General features: G+C 45.0%; 1 protein-coding gene across 26 annotated transcripts in view; it reads right to left on the minus strand.

Moving 5' to 3' along the window:
• Positions 1-20811, minus strand: part of SYTL2 (synaptotagmin like 2) — a 146153-nt gene that overhangs the window by 83146 nt on the left and 42196 nt on the right. The window contains exon 1 of one of the 26 annotated variants that reach the window (XM_021062590.1): positions 11587-14024. The exons of 24 other annotated variants lie outside the window; for them this stretch is intronic. The gene's annotated coding sequence lies outside the window, so the exon portion shown is untranslated. Of the gene's footprint in view, positions 1-11586; positions 14025-20811 lie in introns of those variants that run through there. One more of the 26 variants, XM_021062600.1, reaches the window with a different exon arrangement.

Below are 20811 nucleotides of genomic sequence, written 5' to 3' on the forward strand. Positions count from 1 at the left end.
GAGGACAACACCAGGCTGTGGGTTCAATGGCCTGGGACCTAGTACGGTACCTCATCAACACCGTCCACTCTAAATCGTCGGCATTTCACCAGCTCAATCGCCTTCTACACAACTGAGGTTTGGTCGAGTATTACTGCTGCTGCTTTTTCCATTTTCATTATTAGACTATCTCTCATCCTCTAACCTCCCACCTCCTGCTAAAAAGGAGTCGAATTCCTGGTTTCTTAAAACACACCCCGCCTGCCCAGATGCCACTGAGTAGATTAAAAAAAAAAATCTAGACTAGGCATTGGAGTTTGGCAAGAGGGAGGGTGAGTAGGAAGATCCCATTTTGGGTTTTTTTTTCCCCAGTTTTCTTGAAGTGCAGATCGCTTTTTAAAACTACCAAAATTCCTCTCAATCTTCTCATCTTCAGCCAGGACCTCAGCTTCTGAAAATCAGAAGTCGAGAGCCGGACCTCTCAGCCTCTGGTTCTACATGAACTGCCCTTCTCCCATTTTGCTTCCTTCCGCCGTGGGCAGTGAGGTGCCTGGGCGTCCCGTGTTCCCAGCACCCAGCATGGTGCCTGTCACACAACAGGCACCTCCCTTACTGAATAAAGGGAAGAAAAATGAGATTATAGGGACAAAAAGGTTTAACAACTTATCTTCTGCAGATCTTCTCCAAAGATGTCCACATCCTAATTCCTGGAATTTGTGATAAGGCACCTGATAAAAGAGATTCTGCAGATGTGATTTTTTTTTTTTTTTTTTTTTTTTTTGGTCTTTTTAGGGCTGCACCTACAGCATTGGACGTTCCGGGACCAGGGGTCAAATCGGAGCCATAGCCACCGGCCTACACCACAGCCATGGCACTACCAGGTCCGAGCTGCACCCATGACCCATGCCATACCTTGTGGCAACACTGGATCTTTAACCCATTGAGCAAGGCCAAGGATTAAACCTGCATCCTCATGGATGCTAGTCGGGTTCTTAACCCGCTGAGCCACAACGGAACTCCGGAACTCCGCAGATGTGATTTAAGTTAAGGATCTTGTAATGGGGAGATTATCCTGGATTATCTAGGTAGATCCAATGTGATCACAAGGTCCTTATAAGGAAGCAGGATGGCCAGATAGAGAGAGGGGAGATGTGAGATGAAGACGGGTTGAAGCGATGTGCTTTGAAGATGGAGAAAGAGGTCATGAGCTAAGGAATGCAGCCTTTAATTACTGGGAAAGGTGTGGAGATAGAGTCTCCCCTAAAGTGGCCAGTAGGAGCTCAGATCTACCAACTCCTTGATTTTTATCCTGTTAGACTCATTTCGGATTTCTGACCTCAAGAACTGCAAGACAATAGACATGCATTGTTTCCAGCCACTAAGTTTGTGGTAATTTGTACTGAGGTCATAGGAAACTAAGAGAGGCTGAGGACAGATAATGTGCCTTATTTGCCGCCAAGCCCCCACCCAGCCTGATGCCCAGAACTCTGTTGACTAAACCCATCCGCATAAGCAACACCAAGCGGGGGGTGCTTCCTCCTCCTTACCTCACAGCCACTCAGCTGCCAGGTTCAGCTGACGGAACCTCTGCAGTCGCCTCCGCTCAGCCCTTGCTCTCCTTTCTACCACTCATGCAGACAGGAACAGGACCATGAACTGACTGCAGCTTCTTTCGTTCCTGGTTCACCCTCACTTCTGGCGACTGTACACAATCCTGCTAGACTCATATTCCAAAGCCCCACTTTGAGCACGCCACACCTCAGTTGAAAAACCTGGGGCGTTCACTCTGTGATGCAGCAGGTTAAGGATCTGGCATTGTCTCTGCGGAGGTGCAGGTTCAATCCCTGGCCTGGTGCAGCGGGTTAAAGGACAGGCCGTTAAACTTCCATATGCCAAGGTATGGGCAAAAAAACCCCAAAACCAAAAAAACCACCCCAAAACTAGAACCCTTCCCTTGCCCTCCCCTGATGGCAGAGCAAGTCCAAATTCCTGGCAAGTACTCACGTACACCTCATCCCAGGCTTGCTACCCAATCTTATTTTTTATGGACCCTTTCTGGTCCCATGAGTTCCAGCCAAACCACTCCTTAATATCTGCTCCACACCATCACCAGACCTTTGTTCTTGCTGTTCTCTTCACCTTGAATGTCCTTCTCTTACATCTGCACACATCCAAACCTTACCCGTCTCTCAAGTCCCAGCTTAAACGACACCTCCTCAAAGAAGCTGCTCCTGCAGCCCCCTTGTCCCCTCACCACTATCCCTTCCATGGACTGACAATAATCACTTCTTTCACTGAACCTCAGAGCTCTGACCTGCACATCTCTCACCTGAAGTAAGGAAAGAGTGCAGAGAGACCTGAGTAGTGTGACCTTCTTGCGCAAGTTACTGAGTTCTTCAAGCCTCAGACTTCTCATCTGGAAAATGGGTATCATACCTGTCTTGCTGGGTTGCTGGGAAGATTTAAGCTCATGTATAGGTACCCAACACAACAAGTATTCATTAATTACATAAACAATACAGAAACATATATATATATATATATATGTTTATAAATTCCCACTTCTAGACTCTAAAGGAAGGATTTATGTCCACTTCATTTGGGTAGCTACCATGCACACGGCAGTTAAAAAGAATAACAACGAAAACATTGAGTAAGTCACTGAAGTATTGGGAGCATCTCTTCAGGCTTCCTGTTCTGTATAATAAGGATGCCCGTATTTTCCTCCATTTCAGAGAGAAGGGGAGAAGTATGCTTACTCTCTTTTTGATCATCAATGTAAGCCTTTTTTTTTTTTTTTTTGGCGCTCCTGTGGCATACAAAAAGTTCCTGGGCCAGGGATCAAACCCGAGCCACAGCTATAGACATGCCAGATCCCCAACCACTAGGCCATTAGAGAACTCTTTTTTCTTTTTTTTTTTTTAATGTTAGAATTCTGAAGATGGAAACTTTGTAAGACCCACGTTCTTTGGTGAATGCCTCTAAACGACTATTCATGACAACCAACGATAATAAATGAGTATATCATTTTCATTAGCCTAAGTTATACATTGTTACCTTAATGATTTTAATGTTCCTGAGTTCTAGCTTAGAAAAGAGCTGTTGTTCCAGAGCCAGCGGGACAAAGTCCACTTTCACTCCCTCGTGTCTAGAAATCCCACGCTGGAGATGATCCTTCATTCCTCAGTTGGGTATGCAACAGAATTACCTTCCTTTAAAGGCATTCCTTAAACCGCTTTTGTGCGAGAGGAGAAACTTGGCCTTTTATTTCTCAATCTAGTTGGCAGCATCATGAAGAGGAAAGACCATGAGATTTAAAGTCATAAAAATCTGGTTTTGAATTGAGTCACCCACTCGGTTACTAGCTTGGTGACCACAAACAGCACTTACCTGAGTCTCTGTTTCGGTCTTTCTAAAACTGAGACTAATCACTGCCCACCTCCCTTGTGGAACCACTACAGGGGGCTAAGGAGCCCATGCCTGGAAAGATAGTTGGTGAACTGCAACATGCTATACAACTGCATTTACCCATTCACCTTCTAGCACAGCCCAAGCTCCAGACACCCATGAGACTGGATAAGAGGTTCACAGTACATTCTAGAAGAAATGAAAAATGCCTTCATTTTACCTGCCTGCATAGAGTCCTTGAGACACAATAGAGAGTAGTGCCCTAACTGCAGATGCCAAATAACCACAGCCAAGCTCCCCTCACGGGACGCTTCAGGAACATCTGACTGGGTATCTGCAGAATGTTCTGAGGTGACAGTCCTGGGTGAAAGGTGCTATTCGGCGTAACTTCCATGTACTGAGTCAGCACCACCTCTACCCAGGCATCCTGCAGGACTCCAGCTCCATGACATCCCTGAATCTTCAAAACCCATCCTTTGAGGTGGTTGTTATGATCCAGAAGGACCTTCACCGTGATTGAGGAAGGTGTGAGAAATAATCAACCACATCTAAGCCAGTGCTTACCATTAACTGGCGCTTAACATTTAAAAAAAAAAGGGCAGCACTATCCCAACTCCAACCTAGTTTTCCCCACACTCTAGTTCCTTTATTTATTTCCCAGGACAGGCTGACTCCGACTCGGCACAATGCCTCACGGAAGGGTAAGAGCCCTAATGAGCAAATCTCATGAAAAATTCAGCTGGTCTTTTGGAGAAAAACAGCTGGGGTTGACCTTAAGAATTCCACTAATTCCCCCTACCACACAATCTAAAAATAGCCAAAGAGCATTTCTAGCTAGCGATGGCCTTTCCTTTAAAGGACATAATATGCAAAAAGGCATGCTGGGGTCATTAGCCCAAATCATGCGGTCCCCACGATAAATCCTTGGTCATATGTTCCTATGAGAATCTGCCTTCACAGGGTCAACATTGGAATTTCGTTGCAAAGGCTCCGTGCCCCCTGCTTCCCAGGCACCAATGGGGCTACATAAAGATGTACGTTATCAGCCACTAACTACCTGTGCGACCATGGGTCAGTCAATTTCCTTCCTTTGGACTCAGTTTCCGAATCTGTCAAATGAAATGCTAGACTCTGACCTCCAAGGTCTCCCCTTCTGGTGTAAGACCTTGTGGGAGGTCCATTCAATGGCTCCTCATTGCCTTCAGGAGGAAATTCAAAGCCCTCAGTGTTACAGGGGCCCCTCTAGATCTGCCTCTGCCTTCCTCTCCAACTCCCCCCCCCCCGCCAATCATACCTGATGTTCCTTAAATTTACCTCTGCGGGGGACGTCCTTCCCAGTTTTTTGTTTGTTTGTTTGTTTGTTTTGTCTTTTCTAGGGCCACACCCGCGGCATATGGAGGTTCCCAGGCTAGGGGTCTAATCGGAGCTGTAGCCACCAGCCTACACCAGAGCCACAGCGACGCCGGATCCGAGCCATGTCTGTGACCCACACCACAGCTCTGAGCAAGGCCAGGGATCGAACCCACAACCTCATGGTTCCTAGTTGGATTCATTAACCACTGAGCCACGATGGGAACTCCTTTTCCAGCTTCTCAATCTCTACCAAGTCACAGTCCTGGTATCACCTCCTCTGAGAAGGTGAGTCTGGCCCCTTCCTTGCAAGTTGGTTAGTCTTCTGCTCTGTGGACCCACAGGCTGCTGTATTACACAGCAACTGCCTGTATAACTCTCAGTCTCTCTTACAAGGGACCTGAGTGCTCCTTGAAGGTAGAAACGCCACGTCCACCTCCTCTGTGTTCCCACTACCCGACCTGCGCCTGCTGTTCAATGTTTGCCGACATGGTACCAAACTCCACCGAGGTATCACATGCATTTTAAAGTGTTCTTCCAAAGGACCAGAATTTTTCTAAAGGAGTGTTTTCTCTATGCAAGAAGGAAGACAGTAAACTATCTCCAAGCCTTTGCCTTATTAGGAAAAAGACATATATAGCTGTTTGGAATTGTGACATCATTTTTGTGGCGTTGAAAAATATACACTGCATTGGTTTCTGAGAAACCTCTCTTTAAACGAACTGAACCACATCTTTTAAAAAGGAGCTTTAAATTTAGAAATGTTGTCCAACTTGGTGGGGTTTGGTTTTTCGGGTTTTTCTTTTAACCAAGGAAGGAAAATCTCCCCAAGAGATAAATTATACAGTAAGCTTGCTTAAAATTGTCAGCCAGGCCCTAGAAAGTCATTGGAAAGACAACAAGAAAGAAGGTGGCTTTGCATAGAAAAGCAAAATACCTTCTTAACCATTAATAATACTGGAAGGTGTGTGTGTGTTACTTAGTGTGAAAACTAAGTTAATGCAATTAATATGTAGAACTTGGACTTGATGGAGACGTTAGAGAAGAAGCCAACACTTATCTTCCTTTAGTATCTTCCTCCACGCTTACATACATTACCCCGTCACTGGAAAGCCAGCAAAGCTGGCAGTATTGCGTGTTTTACAGATGAGGAAATTTAAGTTCCCGGAGGCTAATGGACATCTAAACTCATATTGCCTCGAAGCTGCAGAGCTGGAATATAAACCAAATCCGAAATGGTGTCCAACACACCAGGAAGAGGTGGTAAAGACGGAAAGAAGACCCGGGCACACAGGTACCCTATGAAGGAACCAAAGATGCAAAAAGGAGCCGGGGTTTCTTTCCCTCAAACCTCTACATACCCCAGACCTGAGCCTGCAGTGGAATGAATGCTGTTAAACTTGAAGTGTAACACAACTAGTTACGAAGGGATTTTTACTCCTTATGTGATCTGACGTATCAGCACATACAAACACCTACACTGTGGGGAGCAGGCAGGGAGTCTGCTGTTCCAGCAGCAGCAGATCTGTTTGTCCTAAACCCTCCTGAACAACAAACATCTTGGCCCTGATCTAGGCAAGAGCTTTAGAGTGTTAGTCAATCCTGAAAACACCTTCCGAAGGCAGGCAACACCGATCACTGCCACTTCGTTGTTCAGGGTCAGTCTGGAGGAACAGCCAGAGACTGGGGTTTTGGTTCTCGCTCAGCCAGGAAGGACTGAAACCCTTGGGGAGTTCACGCCCTCTCTGGGTGACCTCACCTATGAGATGAGGCCTTTGGTCTCAAATCACTCAGATACCTTTCAATTCTATCATTTTTTTTTTCCCTCATGAGCATAAAATCAAATGATCAGAATGAATTCCAACACCACTACCAAGCTAGCTGGGTGAGAAAGAGGGTAGAAAAAGATTATTGGAGGGGGGGAGATGTCATCCTGCTGCCCAGTGCAAGATGCCTTTGCAGAAACGAAACATCCTTCATAAGCCATACCGAGGGAGAGAATGATAACTAGGATGATGGGATATAAAAGTTAATAGACGTTATCCTTCCCTTCTTTCTGTCTCCCTCCTCTTTTCCTCTCTCACCGAGAGTGTCCCCTGTTTGGGATGGGGGCAGGCACTACAGATAGAGCTATTAAGTAGTAAAACCTGGTTCCTGTTGCCAAGAAGATTCTGACTCCCAGCCACAACAAGAGCTCCCCTGTGTACAAGACTGGGGGTTTACACCACACTCGGGAATATGCGCTCTTCGCAACAACCGGAGGGCAGGTAGGAACAAGCATCATCATAATCCTTTTGTTGATGTGAAAACTGAGGTTCAGCAATGTCAAGTGGCTTGTCCAAGGGCACACAGCTGCTAAGTGACAGAGCTGGGAAGAGAACACATTTGCAAAGAACACAAAGGACCACAGATGAAGGGGTATATTTGTGTCAATTGTGTTGAGTGGGGAAGTGACAAGATCAGGGCAAGAACTGGGAAGAGGTGAAACTTGAGTGCAGCTTTGAATATGAGGTAAGAGTTAGACAATTCACATCCCTGATTTGCTGAGTTCAATGCAGAAGGCAGCAGAGCACTACATTAGAGGGGGGAGTGCAGAGAAACAAAAGGATGTCCGTATGTATGTGTACACAGGAGCGTGCCGCCTTTCACTGAAGAAGTAGACATTCTTAGAAGTTCCGGTTGTGGCTCAGTGGTAACAAACCCGACTAGTATTTATGAGGACACGGGTTCAATCCCTGGCCCTGCTCAGTCGGTTGAAGGATTTGGCACTGCCACAAGCTGTGGTGTAGGTCACAGGGGTGGCTCGGATCCCCAGTGCTGTGGCTGTGGTGTAGGCCAGTAGCTACCGCTTCGATTCGACCCCTAGCCTGGGACTTCCATATGCTTCAGCTGCGGCCCTAAAAAGCAAGCAAGCAAGCAAACAAACAAACAAACAAAAACCAAGTAGGCATTCTTTAGCCACCATCAGAAGTCAGTATGTGTGGGCTCTGAGCATTTTTCTCAGGCGCAGCAATGGGTGGCCCTGAGCCTTTTCCCTTGGCACCCACAGTAACGATCAAGGAAAGGGCCCTGTGGCATTAGGGGTATGGGATCTGTACCCACAGAGTGCAGATCCTTGACCTTGGCACTCCTGACCATGCCGGTAACTACCCGAGCTGAGTGGCCTTCTCAGTCAGGTATTCTCCGTGAGTGTGACTTGTCACATGCTTGTACAGCCAGCCGACCTTCCTAAACTGCATTCACTGCTACCCAGGTTCAAGAATGTAATTAATAGCAACCTGGACCCGCTGCTTGAGGTGGGAAGGAAGAGGAGGAGAATGTCTGGCAAAGATTTCAAGGTGATGACAGAGCCTCAAAATTACATAAGACCTTAATAAAACAGGCCCAGGCCCTGCATATCACAGTGGAATTTAAGCTAAAACATAGGAACTGGAGAGATTGTGGATTCGGGTCCTTAAGAGAGGAGGAAAGAGGGAGATTAAAGTCAAACCAGGGAGTTCCCGTTGTGGCGCAGTGGTTAACGAATCCGACTAGGAACCATGAGGTTGCGGGTTCGATCCCTGCCCTTGCTCAGTGGGTTAAGGATCCGGCGTTGCCGTGAGCTGTGGTGTAGGTTGCAGAAGCGGCTCAGATCCAGCGTTGCTGTGGCCCTGGTGTAGGCCAGCGGCTTCAGCTCCGATTAGACCCCTAGCCTGGGAACTTCCATATGCCACGGGAGCGGCCCAAGAAATAGCAAAAAGACAAAAAAAAAAAAAAAAAAAAAAGTTAAACTACAGACCTTTTTGGGGTAGGGAATTTAGGTGACAGGATTTCTATGGTTTACTCTTCATAAATTTTTTTTTTTTTTTGCTTTTTAGGGCCACACTTGTGACATAGGGATGTTTCCAGGCTCCCAGGCTAGGAGTCGAATAGGAGCTACAGCTCCCGGCCACAGCCACAGCAACATGGGATCTGAGCCATGTCTGTGACCTACACCACAGCTCATGGCAATGCCAGATCCTTAACCCACTGAATGAGGCCAGGGATCGAACCCATATCCTCATGGATCCTAGTCGGGTTCGTTAACTGCTGAGCCATGAAGGGAACTCCCCTCTTCGCAGAATTATCAATTCTATTTCTCGCTACTGAGACTTTAGGAAACTCTCCAGAATTCTGATTCCAATCTTATTTCATCAGGTAACATTCCAAACAATACCTATTTCATCAAAGGTTCTGAGATGAAATTCACAGGTATAATGCAATACAAGGTATGAAGAGATTAAACAGTCTGCCCCCTTCCCCAAGTAACCGGCTAGCAGTGAAGGCAGGGACTGAATGATGGTGGTACCCAGGAAGCGGTTTTGGAGTTTGAACTTGAAACTGAAAGTAACCCTTTCCAATCAGAGGGAAATTGAACCTTCTCTTCCACTGCATGAACTCAGCACTATTTGCAAAGTAGATACAATGACCAAAGAGAAAGAGCTCCAAGCTAGAGACCAGAGTCAATTCAGCATCTTTTCAGCCTTTCTGACAACTTGACCTCAACAGAAAGCAGTAAAGCCTTCCATACATATTCACCAATGGAGACTTAAAGACTTATCCTTGAGCAAGTGCCGAATAATGACTAAGCTTAGTGAGTAGCAACAAGAATACACACATATACACTCTATATACCTACCTATCCACTGATCTAAAATACAGTGTATGTATTTGAATACAGTAGTGTTTATATAATGAATATAGGCAATGTATGTATCTATTTCATTCACAATCATCTGCAACCAATTTATGAAATACTGAGAACTTCTTGCCCTACAGCTAAACAGAGAAAACTAAGCTGGGGTGTTGCTAAGTAACTCTAAATCAGTGATGCCTAAGAAGGGGGTAAAATCAGGGAACTCTCCCCCAGAAAAGAATGTCCTAACAAAGCTTATTTTGGTTCAGATATAGTTGGTTTGGGCAGGGGGTGGGGGGTTGGTTTCAGAAGGGATTAATAGGATTATAGGTGACGCTCCTGCTGCTGTCATTATGAAGTGCCTCCATGTTAGAAGAGAGACATCAGCTGTCTCCCTGAAAACTCAGCCCAACACTGAGTTTATAAGAAAACTATCATTGTTATTCCTAGTCTACAGAGTAGCAACTGGAGTAACTTCACCCCCTTCTGTCTTCTGAAGTAATAATTCATACACAGATATGTGTATATCCAAGTATTTTATATCTATCAGTTACCTTCTACAACTGACAACAGAATTTCAAGTTTTCATTTCAAAAACTACAAACGTACAGGTCATAAATCTCCTTATTCTTTTTTTTCTTACTAGTAGAAGTAGAACTTAAGATAAATGATCAAGTTACAATAGAAAGCTCAAGGTATTTAGGGAAATTAATCATATCCATAACTTTGATTACAGAAGAAGAAAATGAGGGCTCATTTTATACATTTTTAATCTCAAAGGTTGACCAATAAATACCTCCTAAGGACATCACACACATGCCCTTAACAGGTACACTCCTCCTCAGAGAAGGGATGTGATTGCAGAAAACCTCAAAGTACTGGAAAAACAACACTATCATGGGAATTAGGCAAGGCCAGTCTCTCTTCGGCTCAGACACTCCTGAGCCGTGGGATAGTGGGCAAGTCACTTAACCTTCTGGGCCTTTGGTCCGCCTCATCTGCAAAATGAGGGCACTGAAAAAGATCATCTTTCTTTTCCAGCGGGGGATCTCATAGATCCAGCCAGAAAATACTGAGGCATACTAACAAAAGAACGAAATTCAGACCACAGCAAAACGAGGCTACAATGGATCACGGCCCCATAACGCACGCGTACACTTTGCATCTCATCTCGAAGCCCAGGATAACACCAGCCCAGTCTTGCAGGAGCAAGTTCACAGGGTCATTCAGTAGAACTCAGGCTCCTCTAAAGAGTAAGGTGGGACAACCAAATTAAACAGCCTTTACTCTTGACAGTAAATTGCAAACGAGGCAAAATTAGTTGCTATTAACAGCATCTATAAGAGGCGTTCCCACTGTGGAACAGCAGAAACAAATCGGATTGGTATCCGTGAAGACTTGGGTTTGATCCCTGGCCTCTCTCAGTGGGTTAAGGATCCGGCATTGCCATGAGCCATGGTGCAGGTCGCAGACACAGCTCGGAGTCTGCGTTGCTGTGGCTGTGATGTAGGCCAGCAGCTGCAGCTCCAATTCAACCCCTAGCCTAGGAACTGCTATATGCCATGGGGCAGCCCTAAAAAGCAAAATAACAACAGTCATAGTAATGATAGCTATACGAATATCCAAGGCTTACACAGCATTTCCCACATGACAGGCTCTGTTCTAAACACTGTACATTATGAATTCATCAATTTCTCACAACCACAGACCAAGGTAAGCCTTTTAAAGATAAGGAAACCGTCTTAAAGAGACTACAAAACTAGTAAGAGGCTGTGCAGGACTCAACTTGGGCAGTTCCAGGCCAGCATCCAGGCTCTTGACCTCCATGAGACTCTAGGACAGTGGTGTCACAAAGCACAGAGCCATCCTCCAGGGGCCTGGGTTGTGGTCTCATAAGTCTTTGGCTCCTCCTGCCCCTTTCTCTCTGACTTCTGTGGGCTCTCTGGCTTGGCTCACATTCTAATCTCTGGCAGATTCTTCCCACAGGCTTCCTGGGACCAAACATCCCCAAGCAGCCCAAGGACAGGAGGCCCCGGGAGGCCTCCAGCAGCCCAACGTGGGCTCTTCAGCCACCACAGCCATGGCTCGTGTGTCCCAGGGCAAACCTCTTGCTTGGACCTGACACCCTGTCCTGAAATCAGCTTTTGTGAAGCAACTGAAAACCCATCTTTCTTAACCCCAGGGAGAACTCTCACCGTCACCAAGAGATCCAGTCAGAGAAGAAAGGAAACATTTCCCCAGGAAAAGAATTGGATGCGCTCAGATAAATTGAGACTCGACTTTGGGAAAGTTTAATGGCAGAGATGGTGCAACACAATGATCTGAAAATAGAGCTTGGGCTTTAAGGGCAGCTTAACCACCACATGCCTCAGATTCCTTCTGCCTGATTCTTCCCTTAGGAAGGCCAAAGCCACCGAGAGGAAACAAAGAGTGTGGCGAACCTCATGAATGTGATGCAAAAGAGAATGAAATAAACGAGGGGGGGGGTACAATCTTATCTCAAGATGGGGTATTCTCCGCCTTACTGATTTTTCTTTCATCTTAGATACAAGAGAATAAAAAAAGAGAGAGTAAAAGACCAAGGAGATTAAGAAGCACTGGTCAGCCTGCAAGGCTTTTTCATTTCAAATTCTGGGTCCATAACGACATTCCTCCCCAAAATAGTAGCTTCCAAACGCCACTACTACAGGCTGAGATTCAAGGGAAAATAAATGACCTCACGGGGCTTAACTGTATTACATGTTCATTTCATTACATTCATGTATATCAGAAGCACAAAAAATCACCAGTCTTCCACATTCATTAAAAAAATATATATATATACCCCCAAAAGTCACCTCGAATTTTGAATTTCTTCCCACAGTTCCACAGAGCTGGTAAGGAGAGCAGGAAACCAGTTTCTGTCAGCCCGGGGGCTCACCAGTTACTCACACCACAGTCTTCTGTGCACAACACCACATCAGCATTTGCGTGCACGTAATGCCGTATCTTCTGATTGGGATGTTACTTCTTATCTGATCCAGTCAGAAGATGCTTCAAGGCCGTCAAGGAACAAGCGGGAGGTAAGAAAAGGGCAATCGGAGTCAAGAGAATCCACACCCTGTCCACACTGAAATCACAACTGTGTCCAATGTATGGTCCCTGCTAAGGGGAAAAGCACTTTGTGGCCCCCCAAAATCTAGAAGGCAAAACACCAATGAGGTCTACTCGGTGGGGTTCAGTCTCTCTGAGGACAGAGGCTTCTGTAATTCTGAACAAAACTCAAATGCAAGGGCATTTACTCAACAGAGTGGAATAAACAGACTTTCCGTATGGGCTCAAGCTAATAACGTAGTTTGTTTGAAAGCAGCTGGAAATAAACCCACTTCAGCGATGGAAAAGAGAAGGAAAATGGGGATTTCAACTTTCCCCTTACCCAGGCATGCTCTGGCAAAATGCCCAATATCTTCCTAGGCGTCTAAGTCATTGTCTTACAGGTTTACGAAAAGAAAAGCAGATTTTAAAAAACTTCTGCAGAAATGTCTTCTACTCTTCTGCTTCCAAAATAATTTCCAAAACCAATTGGTAGGATTGTCAATGAGATTTTTAATCATCATGAAAAGTTATAGAAAGTCTGAATTAGTCTGGAAGAATCGGAAAGTAAAACCCCAAAAGGTTAATTCTTAGGGCCTGCCAGAGTTCACAGGAGCTTAAATGAGGCCCACACCTTGGACTTCTAGCTTGCTTTTCTCCAAAGAAGCCAGACATTGAGAGCCATAGGCCACCCAAGTCCAAGAGTCAACAAATGTAATGTTCGGTCACCTATTTTTTAGCAGAATGTAAGTAGTGCAAAAAGTACTTGTTGAATGAGTGACAAATGAAAGAATAAAATATCCCCAAGGAGTGACAGTGACTCCTGCTTCATGTTCTAAGGTTGGACCCAAGTATGCTACATAATTTTTACAGAGAGCATAAAAAAAAATCTTGTTCATGGCAGCTCTATTTATAATAGGCAGGAATTAGAAATAACCTGAGCCCTTCAACAGGTGACTATTTGAGTGTGATATATCCATACCATGGGATGCTACTAAGCAATAAGAAAGGAACAAACTAGAGATACACACAACAACCTGCATGAATCTCAAGGGGATGAGGCTGGATGTAAAAAAGCCAGACCCAAAGGTTATGCACTCCAGGTCCATCATGTGACATTCCTGAAAAGGCAACATCGTAGAAATGGAGACCAGAAGAGTGGTTGCCAGGGGTGAGATACGGGGATGGGGAGGCAGGAGGGAGCTGGAGATGGTTACAAAAGAGAATTGGGAGGGAGCTTTGCGGGGATGGAACCGACCAGTATAGGATATAGGGGATACCTACGCTACAACCGTTCCAAACTTTACACACCTGGTACGTACTAGAGTGCACACCTACGTGAGTAACGTGTACAACTGGGGAAATGTGCACTATATTGATATCATTATTCAGGTGTGATTATTATACCATAGTTGTGCAAGATGTCTCCATTGAGGAAAACTGGGTAAAGGGTACACCGATCTATTATTTCTTATAACTACATGAGAATCTAAAATCATCTTAAAAATTTTTTTTTCCGGAGTTCCCGTCGTGGCTCAGTGGTTAACGAATCCGACTAGGAACCATGAGGTTGCGGGTTCGATCCCTGCCCTTGCTCAGTGGGTTAAGGATCCAGCGTTGCTGTGAGCTGTGGTGTAGGTCGCAGACACGGCTCGGATCCCACGTTGCTGTGGCTCTGGCTTAGGCTGGCAGCTATGGCTCCGATTAGACCCCTAGCCTGGGAACCTCCATATGCCACGGGAGCGGCCCAAGAAATGACAAAAAGACAAAAAAAAAAAAAAAAAAAATTTTTTTCCATCTTGAAGCAATCTCTCCCCTGCCACCATCGGCATCACCATTGGAGACGCTGCATGTGTGTGTGTGGGTGTTAACACATCTTTCGTAACCACCTACATAGATCCCTCCCACCTGCAAGTGCGCCAGTTATTTTTATTACACAGTCTACCTCCTCTTCTTACATTAAGGACAGATATTTCAGGACTCTCATCTCCCTATCGAATAAAAGCTCCTGAGTCAGGGCCCACGTCTTCTACCTTTCTGATACCCTCTCAGTGCCTGGCACAAAGCTGAACCAAGAGCAGAGACTGAATAAAGGTGTTTGTGAACAAAGAAGTGAATGGAAGAATGTATATATTCTCTATTCCTCAGAGTAGAACTGGATAAGCCAGCAATTCATAACCCTTTTATTCCAACTTTCCCAACTTCAGAAGGTCTATAAGACTTGTGCCACCTGCTCCCAAACCTTGCAGGCTTACAGTGAGGTCAGAGGTCACCTCCCACGGAGCCTGTGGGAGTAGCAGTGCTGATTATTTGCTGTGTGATCTCATGCCAGTTAATTCAGGTTTACTATTTGTAAAGGGCGGGGGGAGGCTATTTTTGCCAGCTTGCTATGTGAATGAGATGTGCTGTACATCAAAAGCCTGGCTCAATACCAACCTAAGTAGATACTCAATAAATGTTGTTATCCTTCCATAGATACTTCCAGGCACGAATGTTCACTTTGTGGTTCAGAATGGTGGCCAATTCTTAGCAGGTTTATATCTTTTCAATAGATAAGCAGTGTCCTTCAGCCAAAATGGCCATCATCATAAAGTCTACAAACAATAAGCGCTGGAGAGGGTGTGGAGAAAAAGGAACCCTAGTACACTGTTGGTGGGACTGTAAATTGGTGCAACCACTGTGGAAAACAGTATGGAGAGGCCTCAGAAAACTCAACATAGAACTACCATTTGATCCAGCAATCCCACCCCTGGGCGTCTACCCAGAGAAAACCACAACTCCCAAAGAGTTCATTGCAGCACTCTTTACAATAGCCAAGACATGGAAACAACCTAAATGTCCATAGACGAGTGGATCAAGAAGAGGTGGTACATATACACAATGGAATATTACTCAGCCATTAAAAGGAACAAAATACTGGCATTTTTAGCAACATGGATGGACCTAGAAACTATCATGCTAAGTGAAGTCAGCCACACAATGAGACACCAACATCAAATGCTTTCACTGACATGTGGAATTTGAAAAAAGGACAGACTGAACTTCTTTGCAGAACAGATGCTGACTAAGACATTGAAAAACTTATGGTCTCCAGAGGAGACAGTTTGGGGGATAAGGGGATATGCTTGGGCTGTGGGATGGAAATCCTGTGAAAATGGATTGTGATGATCATTATACAACTATAGATGTGATAAATTCATTTGCGTAATAATAATATTTTTTAAAAAAGCAGTGTCCTATTCACGTAACACCTTTCCCTAAAGATCAAACCCTACTTCCATTTACAATGGCAGAAGTCATGTGGACAAAGTGAATGGAGGCAGAGGATGGAGAAACGGGAAGAGACTAGTTCAAGTGGAAGATAAGGGAATTTCCAAGTAGCTTGTAGGACAGTGCACCCCCAGCCCCACTCTGCCCCCGACAAGTCACTGCGGAGGAAGGCTTATCTTGGGGTGTGCTGTCTTCCTGTTGGCTTCATGCCTTGGTCCTGTCCAAAGGCAGCATAGACACCAGGGCAGGACACTCAAAAAGTCTGATTCCTAAGAATAGGGGGCTGGTGGCACTGAAGAGAAGGAGAAAGGGCCTCTGTTTGTTTTCTCTGTTGGAGAAGTGTTTGTTTTCAGGGTAAGTCTACTGCTTCCTTCTCAAGGTTGGGAGTGCCTTCGTCCATTCTTACCCAGAGGGTGATAACTTTCCCCCTAAGTATGCAGCTGTCTGAAAACATATTTGCTCTGGATGTGTCACTGTGTCATGAAGAGTTCTATGAGGAACACTTTACACATGGGTGTCTCCAAGCCCAGGCAGTGGAGTTATTTGCTGACCCATGAGGCAGAAATGGACAAACACTGGGTATGGTTCCAGGGTTCGGGTTTTACAAGAACACACTCCGTCAGCTGCTCCGTCATTCCGAGCCCTGACTGCACACCTGGCCTCAGCTAGAAAGTGAGGAGGAATCATGCATGACTGTGACAGAAGAGCCTCCCCGCCCCCACCCCCGACTCAGTGGGGCTCCTGCTGTGATTCTACACATCCCCACGTTGGCTTGACTGCTACCATCATGATCTTGCATGACACAACAGCACCTTTGGTCAAAGCCAAGGTCCTAAAATTAAAGAGATCGTCATTCCAGGCATATTCCCTACAACTAGCAGAAGCATATGAAATAGATGATAAAGATACGTCCTTGTTAGACAATAAACATGGTATATTCCATAGATTTCAGAGGGAAAAATATGAATGTGCTGTCTGGAAGGATTATATATCCACAAAGCTTTATGAGTTCCACTCTCCTCCTTATTAATACAATGAATAATAGCATTTACTCCCTAGGTAATTACTACATGCCAGGCACTATACAAAGCTTTTCAAAGAATCACCTCCTTTACCCTTTCAAACAACCTCAAAAGTAATGCAGACAATATTATTTCTATCTTATAGATGAGGGAACTTCAGCTTAGAGAGACCAAGCATACAAAACCAGGACCATCTGATTCAGAACCACTGTTCTTGAACTTCACACCTAAGCTCCACTTCTCTGGGCTTGCTTGTTGTACAGAGAAGGCCAGGGCTATTATTGCTATTACTGAGCTGGGTACACGGTATTGATCCTTCAGACATGCTAGGTTGAACCAGACAAAATGGTTAATAAGCAAATGTTTTCACCCAGAGAAATGGCAATTCCACTGATTCAACCGAACACGATAACGAGACAGAGAGAAGGACACAGGCCTGGCCCCAGCACAGTCCCCAACTGGCTGTGAGACTTTGGGCACATCACCAGTTTTCACTTGCTCTATCCCACAAAGTGAAAAGGTTGCGCTGCATTTGTCCTTAAGCTCCCTTTCAGCTCTGCAGATGCTCAAGTGCTCTGCCCAGCAAAGCTGAGTCCTCTCCCTTCCCTTCTATTGAGAACAAGGGAAGGGAGAAAAGCACCATGACTCATTTGTTCAGCCATCATTTATTAAGTGACTACAACATGCCAAACACTGTGCTTTCTCTTCCGTTCTAAATTCGTCTGCACTTCAAGGACAGCTTCCTCTGATCCCTGGGCTCTCACGTGTTAGAGACTGAAAAAAAAAAGAAAAAACAGCTGGAGGATTCTTGTTTGCCTGCTATTTAGGGAAACTGGCATATGCCCTAGAGTGCTGGCAGCTCGTGCCCCATCCCAATTCCATAGCAAAAAGAAAACCAAAGGGCCCAGAAACTTCCAAGATGAAGAGGTGAAGCCTGGTGTGGCAAAAGAAATGGTGCGTGTGGACAAACATGTATCTTCCCAAACGAAGAGCCCTCAGTAAATATCCTGGCTCACAGTGACCTCCAGAAAAAGATTCTTCTTCTTTCTGGACTTCACCAGCATCCCCCTGCAGAAAGACAGTCATCTAGCCCTCTAAGTTTAAAAAAAAAAAATCCAGAAGGAAGAGACTTCGGGTCTGCTGGGTAGAGCACAGGAGCCTCTCGGTCACAGCCTTTGCTGTGATCAAGGGTTAGGAGTTGAGGATGACAGGAAAACACCACCGGCAAGCCTATGGGCATTGATTCCACCTTGGCTGTGATACCCACTAGCTGTGTGAGCCTGGATTCATCAAGCTGCCTCTGCCTCAGGTTCCCCATCTATAGAACAAAGACTGGGATAGATGACCTCCAAGCACGTTTCCTATTCTAAAGGTTGAACCAGCCAGCCCTTTATCATCTAAGTTTTTGCCAACTAATCTGCCATCTGTTCCCTCTTGCACCGTCCACTGTGGACACAGCAAACAGCGCTTTTCCTGCTCGCCTACAACAGCTCTTCAAATACGCACTTGAAGACTCTTATGCCTGCTCCCTTCAGTCCCTCGCCTCTGGGCTTAAATCAAAGTCCTAGATGAAGTCGTGTGGCTGGCAAGATGTTGGCAGTAACTCATGTGAGGTCATATAGCTAAACTTGGAGCTCATAAATAAGGGAATACATGCGGCAAGAGTTGTTTGCTTTGCCAGTTTCATGAGACTGAGTAAAACTCATTTAACTCCCAACCTCGTTTCCTGGGAATTCTACCGGCTGTTAGAGGAATACAAAAGCTACAAGAGAAGGGGATTAAGAACGCTGACATGCTGACAGTCTGGCTGAGATCAAATCTACACACAGTATGTAATTGGTGAATTCTATAGGGAAGATCATTACTACAGGCTAAATTGGGGTACGTCCCAGTAAGAGTCAAAGGAAGCCAGATAAACAAGGTCAGATGGGATGGGGGTGGGTACAGTCTGCTCCAGCAAAAGCCTACTGCTCTGTAGCTCAGGCTCTGAATCACGGAAAAAGACACAACTCAGCAGGGAAGATATGACACCAATGCAGCCTCTAGCCTCTTCAAATTTGGGGTGACCCTCAGCTCTACCAATCAAGTGCCGTCAAGCCCTTCCAGGAGAGTTCAGAGAGGGTTATCTGACAGGACAGTGGAGGCCACTGACAGTCACAGGTCCTTTGCCCTCCTGTGTCCTCTTCCAAGTCAGAGTCAGGGCTGCTGACTTCCCTCTTTACCTGTGGCTTAACTTTTTCGCCCATTTAAAGCAAAACATCTCTGAATGGGGCTCTCATGAAATGTGTCACTTTAACTACCTTGAAGTCTCCAGAAGGGTTTTCTTTCCTCCTCAAACAAGTCCCTTTTGGAAACAATAAACGCAAGAGTCAAAATGATTTCACAAGAGGAGAAATCATCAAAGCAAATTGTTTGTTAATAAACTGCTCCCCCACCTGCCCAGGTTCTCCGTTTCAGAGCTTTTATTACATCTTCTTCTTCATTACAAAATACAAACACAAGGAAGAAAGTACGTTGAGAACTGTTAGGAATCAAATTCCATGTTTTAGAGATGAGCAGTTTTCTTTGTTTGCTTCCGGGATTTTGAATGATAAACCTTCTCCAAGAGACAGACATGGAGAAAAGTTTCAGCCACATCAAATTTTGAAAACATCCATGCAATGTCAACTGATATATCTCCTAACTGATGTTTTATAAACCTGTCCTTAAAAATCAAGGGCTTGCTCTCAACACTTTCTGTCATGGAAATTGTTCCAGAGGACAAATCAACAGGCATTTCCATGGTTGGGGTCCAACAGCTGTCAGGTTATTTAGTTCTGCACAAATGAAAAATCCTATGACCAAAAAAAGGTTGGAGAATCTGTGGCTGGAATCCAGCAAACAATTGGACTTCCACACTGTTTCAGTGGGTGCGCTCCCTCAATGCAAACATGAACCCCGCAAAACATTTGATTAAAAATAACTATGTGGTCGGAAAAACAAGTCTGGCACAAGTGGAAACATGTCAAAAGGAGAAGTGAGTGTTTTGCCATCCTTAATTAATGACGTTAGAGAACCAGTTAGAGAAAAGAGCTCACAGTTCCTCAACCCCCATGCTCCATCGAAAGACTCGGATATGCAGATGTAACTGTAAAAGACTAGAAAACAAGCACGTTGTCATGGTCACAGAATTGACTTTCCCATCACAAAACTCACAGGAATCCAAATTCCCAGGAGGCATCATGTCCCCCCACGAACTGGCCCCCCAGTGAGGGAACCAAAGTTTATCAAGTCCTTCCTGCTTGTTTGAGCTTGATTTCTAGTATTTTACCTGGTATTTGAGGGAAGAAAAAAAAAAAGAAAAAAATAACAGTATGTTAGGGGATAAAATACCAGAAGATGGAACATGAATTCTTATTTCTTTCTGATAAAAATTTAAATAATTGTTTGAGGCTTACATAAAAGTAAAAGAAAAGCAGAATTTCCAGAAATTGCTCCAGGAATTTATGGGAAGTGAAGCCTTCCACCTGTGCCTTACTTTTAATAAAACAAACAAGCAAACAGAAACACTAAGAAGTCGAGGGACTTTAAAATGCCTAGTTTGGAGTTCCTGTTGTGGCGGAAACGAATCCAACAAGAAACCATGAGGTTGCAGGTTCTATCCCTGGCCTCGCTCAGTGGGCTAAGAATTTGGAGTTGCCGTGAGCTGTGGTGTAGGTCACAGACACGGCTTGGATCCCATGTTGCTGTGGCTGTGGCTGTGGTGTAGGCCAGCAGCTACAGCTCCGATTCAACTCCTAGCCTGAGAACCTCCATATGCCATCAGTACAGCCCTAAAGAGCCAAAATATTTTTTTTTAATTTTTTAAATAGAAAAAATTTTAAAAAATAAAATGCCTAGCTTCCCTCAAATGACTTTTGAGAAGGGTGCCGAGACCATTCAAAGGAAAAAAGAAGGTCTTTTCAACAAATAATGTTGGGAAAACTGGATATCCACATGCAAAAGAATGAAGCTGGACCCTTAATTTTTGGCCATACACAAAAATTAACTCAAAAGGGATCCGAAATCTAAAGCTAA

The sequence above is a fragment of the Sus scrofa genome, chromosome 9 (assembly GCF_000003025.6).
Source record: "Sus scrofa isolate TJ Tabasco breed Duroc chromosome 9, Sscrofa11.1, whole genome shotgun sequence".
Taxonomy (NCBI): domain Eukaryota; kingdom Metazoa; phylum Chordata; class Mammalia; order Artiodactyla; family Suidae; genus Sus; species Sus scrofa.